The 9,280-nt window shown below is 40.5% G+C and overlaps 1 pseudogene across 1 annotated transcript; it reads right to left on the bottom strand.

Moving 5' to 3' along the window:
- Nucleotides 1–1,047: 1,047 nt before the first annotated feature.
- Nucleotides 1,048–1,598, bottom strand: LOC308529630 (ferritin light chain-like; annotated as a pseudogene). The gene has a single exon. The product of its transcript is annotated as a ferritin light chain-like (transcript).
- Between the last annotated feature and the right edge of the window lie 7,682 nt (nucleotides 1,599–9,280).

Genomic DNA, 9,280 nt, shown 5'->3' on the forward strand with positions numbered 1-9,280 from the left:
GGCTTCTAAACACTTCTTGAGAGACCTTAAAAGTGTGGTTCTGAACTCTATATCTTCCATTGACAATTTTGTCCTGTTTCTTTGTCTCCGCATTTTGTTATGCTTCCTTGGTGCACCCCCTAGTGGTCTTTGTTCGCAGTCTTATAGTTAAATCTTGATTGTTGTAGCTAATTCCAGGGAGGGTTTGACCTCCAGGCCAAGTGGCTATGAGAATCAGCTGTGTCTGCAGTGAGAGAACTTCTGTCCTCTAGGGAGGTGCTAATCTAGCCTTTGTCTGAGGCTATCCGGCAAATGCCTCTGTGCAGGGCTTGGGCAGGGCGGGTCGCACAGGATCAACAGGGTGGGCCGGAGAGAGCAGTTATGGTGGCTCTCAGTCCTGTCCCCAGGGGCTCTGCCTCTCTGAGTCCCAGCAATGGCTGCAAACCTCGGAGAGAAAGCTGCACTCGCTCTGACCGAAGCCAGACAGTCCCGCTTCTCCCGTTTGAGTCTGGGTCCCTAAAGACTCGCCCGTAACTGGAGCTCAGAGTCTGCGACTCCCTCCCAATTGAAAACGCCAACTGTGCCCTCCGCTGCCAGCCAGCTCTGTGCACTCCACACCTCAGAATTTGACTTCAGCACTGCGCCTCTTCTGAGTGTCCGTATGCGTTTCTCTTTCCTCCTAGTTGTAGGACTTCCACTCAGCCAGCGTTCCTGTGGTTCTGGGTGATGTCCCTTCCGTTTTTTGGTTTCACTTTTGAAGTAGTTGTTCAAAGCAGCAAACTCCGGCGTTAACCTATGCCGCCATCTTGGTTCTCACCCCCATTTTTCTTGTTGCTCTTCTTGGTCTCTAGGAGAAGTGAGAACTTAGGAAGGTTAAGTTCTGATGAAATTTTTGCTCAGTTTCCTCTTTATTTTATTTTGTTTTATTTTATTTTGCTGCAAAAAGCTTTATTGTTTCATTTGGTCCAATGCATGGGAGAGGGCTTCAGGGTGGTTAAAAGAATGGCTAGTAGTTTTGGGAAGAGGCTCAGGTAAAAGCCAGACACTAAGGGAATGCAGAGGGGCCCCTCAAAGGCCTCTGGGCTCCAAAGGCTCCTGGTGGTGCTTGAAGGTGAGCCTTTGGAAGAGATACTCGCCCAGCCCAGCCTGGGGCCGGCCAGCCTGTGGAGGTGAGTCAGGTGTAGCCCATCTTCTTGATGAGTTTCTCCTCCTCACCCAGGAAGTGGTTATCCAGGAAGTCAGGGAGACAAGGCTCTGCGCGGGTAGAACCCAGGGCCTGCAGCTCCAAAAGGGCCTGGTTCAGGTTCCTCTCCAAAGCCAGGGCGGCTTCCATGGCATCCTGAGTTTTGCCCACTCATCTGGGGAGGCTTCAGCACGTCCTGGAAGAGAATGGGGCCGCCACGCTTGTTTTGCCACTTTAAGAGACACTCAGCGCCCTCACGCTCCTTCTCTACCAACTCGCAGAACAAGTGGCCCACGCCCTCGAGAGCCGCATCGTCCCTGTCCAAATAGAAGCCCAGAGAGAGGTAGGTGTGGGAGGCCCGCAGATGCAGGCTGGCCAGGCGGTTGGCAGCAGCCTCTGCTTCGGTGGAATAATTCTGATGAATGTGGGAGCGCATGATTGTTTGGCAATAAGGAGTGAAGGTAGAAAAAACCAAACAAATGGTGTGTTGACTGGTCCCAGAGGTGGTGCTGAAGGTTCTCATTTCATAAGAATGAGACGCAGGAGAGTGGCCAGAGGCTGGAAGAAGGGGCGTCCCTGGGTCTGTTCCGTCCAAACGCTGTTGAAACAAGAGACAGATCTGGGACCTCCAAGTGCACTGACCAATTTGCTCTTTATTATAAAAATTTCAATATTCATTTGTGTGCCTGTATGCCTCTTATTGATCAGCCTTTGAGGTACTGCACAACTAAATTTGTGTAGTTATACAAGATGGAGCAGAACTGAACTCAAAAGCTATACTGGGCCAGACATCAACAACATAGCGAAGGACTTCATTTAGTCTAAGACAGCGAATTTCAACAAGAATTTTTAAAACATGCAATACCTGATTTTTTAGTCAGGGGCACTGACCTCTTTTCCCTTAGATTGTCAAAAAATAAAAAAAATGACAGCAGTCAACACCACAATAGCCATCTGGTGTGAATGAATCCAAATTATACATTTTTTTTGTCAAATTGGCCAAAAATATATTTTTTGGTGTGCTGCAGAATTTTAGCAATTAGTTTATGTGTGCCATGAGATAAAAAAGGTTGAAAATCGTTGGTCTTAGACACACATCTTTAGACAGTTAATGTCTCTGAGATCAGGATGGCATTTTAGTCTAGAAGGAAGTAGAGTTCTTCCAGAGAGAATCTGGGGGCACTGCCAAGCTGAGATCACTTTCAATTCTCTGCTTGATAGTGTTGGGACCACATAGATAATGAGAATTTAGACTGCAAATTTGCTTGAGCAGTTTTTTGGTTCAGATTCCCAGAAATTTTTTTTTTCTGTATTCACTCAGGACCAAGATTAAAAAATGCAAGTATATTTCTTGTTTAGTCCTGCATGGAACATATAGGCCTTTCATATCTCAGTTTTTTACACCATCTTAGATATTTTTTCTTCTCATAATGGTACATAAAATAAGGGTGTACGTGTTGAAAACTGTGAGGCCCACAGAAGACACAGATATAAATGTAAGAATTTTCATCAGAATGAACCAACTAGTTGTGTCTTTCGAATGAAAAGTAATTTTAACGATTCAAAGAGTGATTTTAAGGAGCCATCCTGTGTACAGGGGTTTTTGCTCCATGATACTTTGAATATGAACTTGGCATCTGAAATAAAGTAAGAATTGTTTGGTCTTTCCCTTTCTTGATGAAATATAACAAGAAGCAAATTTGATTTTGGAGAAATAGTGTTTCAATTTTTAAAGAAGTTTTGACTTTTTTTTTTTTCTGGGACTGACTGTTTTCTGAATTTATTACTCCTTTTAATCACATTTAAAAACCAAAATCTCTTTGACTCTCAGTTGACCATCACATTAACTGGCTTTATCCCTTTGACTTGGATAGCAGCAGTGTTCTGAGCTCTCAGTTCCTGAGTGAGACACAAAGTCTAAAGCAATGGAAATAGATGAGTTGTACTTGAGTTGAAGAAGTGGAAGGGGAGAGAAGTGATCAGATTCAGAATAGAGCTAACAGGATTTGCTAGTAGATCTGAAGGGAGATGAGAGAGGAAGTGAGATGCAGGAGATGACTAAAGATTTTGGGATGAGTAGCAATAGAAAAGAAGCAAGTCTTTTGGGGGAGAAATAAAGGGTTCTGTTGAGTGGCTTCATTAATTTCCATTACCATTTTGGAAAACTCAATCAAATCACACTCCTCCTGCCCCCCCCCCCCAAGGGAAAAAAATATTCACAAAATGTGATGCTGCCTCCAGCAATGGGGGAGGTCAGGGTTGTCAGACAACATGCCTCCAAGTCACTGGAAATAGCTGAAGAGCTAAATAGAAGCGCAGGCTCATTAGGGCTACCAATGGGACAGGAGTCTTTTTGATCTCGGTCCGAATGCTAAGGAAAGGGTAAGTGAGCCTCCTTTTCATCTTTCCCATCACACTTTAAAGGGCAGTTGTAATGTTCCCACCAACTGAATCATTTTCATTTCCAACTCTAATCAGTTTGTGAATAAATATCCTTTGGAGATGTGAGCTGCTTTAAATGATGGCTGTCTTTCCACCTTTAATCTACGACACTACAGTTCTCTTGAGAGAAAATAGCTCCTTGTGTCTTTATTCCCTCTCTGAGTTCATAGATGAAGCACACCTCCTTTTTTATTATTACCTAATAATGGCTTTAGTAGGTGAATAAAAGGTTTCACAAGTTTTGCAAAAATGAGAGGCTATTCACCCTTGCTACCTTTAATCTCCTGCATTCTCCTGTTAATGAGTATAAATTATCAAAGCTATTTATCAAAGTCTTTATATAGTACAATACCAGTGGCAGATCATTCTCAGGAAGGGCCCTTTTTAAATATCATAATTAGTGGTATTATCTTTAATCTTTTGTGGTATGAAAATCAAGGACAACATGAAACTTAATACAAGGTGAGAGACTGCTTACTTTGGTGAGTTTTTGGAGGTGAAAATGTAGTTTTGAACCAGTTCTCCTTCCTTTTGAGAGCACTGTAAGATTCTCAAAGTATGGGAAATATTGATAAATTTCTTGGAGTATATTTTTTCTAAGAATTGGTTAACTACTTTGATCAGATGAGATCCAATTTCATTCTTTCTCCTACTTCAAAAGGACCAAGAGCCAAGCATTTTCTGAAAAGATCTGAATATATTAAACTAATTGCTCTTAATGGAGCATTTGGTTTTTGGGGCCTTATTAGATTAGTTTTGAAATATATTCATATCAAACTTCCAGGTTCAAGTTGGTAAATTGAATCACTATAGTTACCTCACATTCCTATAAAAATCCTAAGTATATTAAAGTGTAAGAACAAACAGAACAAAACAAAAAAAATGCTTGTGACAGGAAGATGCAGGGTACCGTATATAGACTAAAAAAACATGAAGAAATTCTGAAAATTAGAAAACAGATTGTACAAAAGTAACAGAAAAGTCCATGCTTACAAAGTCCATAAATTGACACAAATACTAGTAGTCAATGAATTTCCCTGAGTTCCAGAAAAACTGGAAGCTTGCAAGAGGAGCATTGTTTGAAGGCTATTGTTAAGAAAGCTATCATCTACCCCTTCTTCTTACATACCTAACACACACACACACACACACACACACACACACACACACACACACACACATGCTTAGATAGGCTGCTTCTAGCTCTCAATCTCTGGCCTCACTTGGTAGGAGTCTTGCCAAGTCAATGAGGTATTTTTCTTATAGTCATTTTAACATGGTCAATAAGTTCTAAGAAAGAAGGGGCAGGGCTATAGTTTATTTTTAAATGTTACAACAATAATGGCAAATAAAACTGGATAGCACAGTGAAATTCCTGAAGACTATTTTACTCTGCGTATTGCCTTTGATACTTTCTATTGTCAATTGGGTCTTTAATAAGACTCAGGCATGTTTTAGATGCCCAGCCAAAAGTTAGAGGAATTTTCAAGAAGGGGACACAGGAAATGACCTTGGGAACTGCATGAAAGCCTGAACTTGTGGTGGCTGGACACCATGAAGCTGTCAGCTCCCATTGGGTCTGATGGCACTCAGGGGAGGTTAGGCTTTTTTACAGGTAAACAATGGCCTTGATTAACAGGTGGGCTGTGGACATGTCGTCTACTTGAGGGCATGGAATCATGAAGGAAAATTTTCCCCCACCATTCACAAAAATAGCAAACTCCCCACAAATTATCTCTGATGATAGAAGTCTAAAAATTTGATTATACCCCAGGAGGTGGGTAGCTATTGACTGAAAAGGCTATTGAATTTTTGGCATGATAGAAATATTCCTCTTGATCTGGTTGTTAGTTATGAGGTGTACACATACAGATACATTTATTGAGTTATATACTTAAAATGTGTTTATTTTATACATTAACTAGAGGCCCGGTGCATGGATTTGTGTACCAGTGAGGTCTCTCGGCCTGGCCTGCACCCTCTCACAATCCATGACCCCTCAGGGGATGTCAGACTGCCAGTTTTGGCCCAGTCCTTGCAGCCAGGCTGAGGGACCCCACCGGTGCACGAATCTGTGCACCGGGCCTCGTGTATGCATATAAGATCTTTGGTTAATCTCTTCCCGCCCTTCTCCCTCCCTCTGAAATTCATTAGTCTGTTTCATGTTTCCATGCCTGTGCATTGAGCATCTGCCCCGTGGTGGTCAGTGCGTGTCATAGCTACCAGTCGAATGGTCAAGCAGTCGCTTAGACTTTTATATAGAGAGATAAACAAATAATACATAAATATAGACTATCATACTGGGTAATAAAAATGCTATATTAGAAAAATATAAATCACCAAAGTTTACCTAATAAAACATAAAATACCCTGACAGAGCACAAACAAAAGAAACTAAAGAGGGAATAAAAGATATATCTCTATTATAGACTCATACCAGATTTATTATTAGCTAGGTTTAAACTGAAACTTTAAAATCCAGATAATTTACATATCGACAAAATTTTGTACTTCTGGTGTTACATAGAGAGTGAGAGGCACCCAGCTGAGCTTAGCCTTCAAGCCATACCTGCTAAGGCACCAGCATGTGAGTTAAGCTAACATCATGTGCAGCACACTGGTAAGAATGATCCAGTGAAGTCCAGTTTGAATTCCTGACCCATGAAACTATAAAATGGTTGTTGTTTTAATTATTGAATTTGTCATAGTTTGTTATAAAGCAATTGAAAACCAGAATAGCCACTGAAAATGGCTGTAGATGCTGAGAGCTAACTTATGCAACAACAGGTTTGCTTCTAAAAGTCATCAAGAACATGGGATGCACCTAATCCACAAGGTCACCCTTTATAGACTGGAAGCTAAGAATGATAATCTCCCTCTTGACATACAACTCCAATCTCCTCTTTTGAAGGAACAGTCTCTTTGATTTTATCTTGTTAGCAGTATTCCTTCTCTTTGGTTTTCCAAGATGTCTTTTAAAAATCCTGTTTGCTATATGTTTTCATCATCCCTCTGAATTTCATGTCATTCATTCATGAATACTCCAGCATGCATTTGTTTCCTTTTTTAAAACTTATGAGGCTCCTTCTTCTTTTTTTTTTTGAAAACTCATTAAGCAAAATTGCCAATAATATTTTTCAACAACAATGACAACAAAAACTAAAACTTTCCACTAGCAGTCACTTTCTTAAAGCCTGTACCAATAGAAAAAGACAAATTCCCATCACCTTCAAGTCAGAAACATGAGGAGACTGACGAACCACAGCACGGCATCTTTGCCTGGCAATCCCTCCAGCACCTGTGAAAAGGGGCAGGAGCAGTTCCCCAAAGGGAGAAATGAGTACCCAGAAAAAGGATACAGTACCCCATAGGAGGGGAAGGATACTGGGTAGACAGTAACAGGAAAGTCTACTATAGTTTTCCAAGCTGTACTTAAATAAAGGCCTACAAAAGCATCATTTTTTTTTCCTGATATCACTTAATGTTTATCTTTTTAAAAAATCATCAAAGCCCTATAATATCTTCTGTTCAATTGCTCTTGCCTGAAGTTGGATGAAAACTACTTTATTAATCAGGGCAAATATTACAAAGTCTATGGAAGGCAGGAAAACAAGGTGTTTTTATTTCAAAGAGCAAACAACTCTACATCTTGTTGGTGTAACCAGATGTGTCTTGGCTTTTGTTTTTGCATATTCATTAGATTTCATTGTTCACAGTGATCTTGTAAGAATCTGGCTAAGCTTTGCAAGGGGATGTTATATTGGCCTCATTCCAAAGAAATTAATAATCTTATTTCAAGCTGCTCTCCCTTCTCTTAGCCGTGTGCTTGTAGGCAAGGCCACTGGTGCTCCCTGCTCTATGAATTGCAAGGTGGTTCAGGCCCCCAATATTTCTATTATAGAACATTCTGTCTTTCATTTAAAAATTGCCTCTTATGAGTATTATTCTCTGTTCTAAAAAGATTTCATTGTTTCACTCCTATTCTACACTCCTTCTGTGTTCAAGGTCGCTAGTTACTCTATTATTCAGGCAGACAATCTTTTCATAATTTTTTTCTCAATCAATCTCAGTTCAAGGACTTACATTCTCAATATCCTCCATAAGTTTTGCCATTTCTTCTCATGAAAACATTCCCGTAGCTTCCTTTTCTTCAACACCTCCCATGTATTCAATTCCTCCTAATGCATTGCTGTTTGGAACGTAGGCAAGCCTTATTTATGGTGGGTTTTGTTTAGGGAAATATTTTTTCTTGTCTCCTTAGAGTCAGCAAGAATTAAACTTAAGTTTATTAGCTGATTTTGGAAACCAACTGTTCTCATATCGCTTACATGGATAGGGTCCTCAGCTTTCCAGGAGCAAGAGATAAAAGTTTTTAGGGTAGCCCTAGCTGGTTTGGCCCAGTGGATAGAGCATTGGCCTGCGGACTGAGGGGTCCCAGTTTCAGTTCTGGTCAAGGACACATGCCTGGGTTGTGGGCTCGATCCCTGGTGGGGGATGTGCAGGAGGCAGCCGATCGGTGATTCTCTCTCATCATTGATGTTTCTATCTCTCTCCTCCCTTCCTCTCTGAAATCAATAAAGATATTTTTAAGAAAAGAAAAATTTTAAGGGTAGCAGGAACAGAGTGTGGATCCAAGGGCAGTGTTAACTGAAGCAGAAGTTTTGTGGGAAAAATGAAGAAAGCAAAAAGGTCTTTTAGATCAAAGTTCCAAAATAAAATAGAGGGTTATCAGAAATCTTGCTCAAACTAAAAGTGTGTGTTATATTTATGTTTATAGTTATGTTTTATTGAGAGACCACTCTTTAATACTTACAATAACTACTAATTAATGACAGCCTATCACATACCACTTATAACCATAAAACACTGCAATTAGAATCCTCATTTTACAAAACCCAAGATCAGGGAGGTGGGAAGAGATTGGTATGTTTAATTCCAGTCAGTTACCTTTGGAATTAAACAATATGAGCAGTGCTGCCTGGTCATACAGCACACAATGTGTGTAAAGCTGATCTTTAAATAAGAAATGAATTCTCATTAGGGGCACTATTTTTATTTTTTATTTTATTTTATTTTTTAAATATATTTTATTGATTTTTCACAGAGAGGAAGGGAGAGAGATAGAAAGTTAGAAGCATCAATCAGCTGCCTCCTGCACATCTCCCACTGGGGATGTGCCCTCAACCCAGGTACATGCCCTTGACCGGAATTGAACCCGGGACCCTTGAGTCCGTAGGCCGGCGCTCTATCCACTGAGCCAAACCAGTTTCGGCCAGGGGCACTATTTTTAATAAAATAGCTAAGTATTCTGTAAAAAAATATTGGAGGCTTGAATCTTTTTATATACCTATTAAAGCCATACGTAATATTTTTGGACTGAACATCTGAATAGACCCAATAGTTTGAAGTTAGGGAGTCCTCTAGAGTAAGTCCATAAAACAAGGTCTTCTCTGTCTCTGTGCTACCATCATTATTACGCCAATCCCAACAGACAGCTATCATCATGACACCCACCAGTCTCACCGCACTTCCTGGCTGTGTGAGTTTGAAAAGTTACTTAGTCTCTCTAAACCTTGCTGCATCTGTAAAATGGAAAAAAAGAGATTGGGTGAAAATGACACACTAAACACATGTTTCAGCCTTCTTTTCTCACCCTAAGGCCCTAGAAATATATAT

Source organism: Myotis nattereri (genome assembly GCF_964212035.1).
Source record: "Myotis nattereri genome assembly, chromosome: 14".
Taxonomy (NCBI): domain Eukaryota; kingdom Metazoa; phylum Chordata; class Mammalia; order Chiroptera; family Vespertilionidae; genus Myotis; species Myotis nattereri.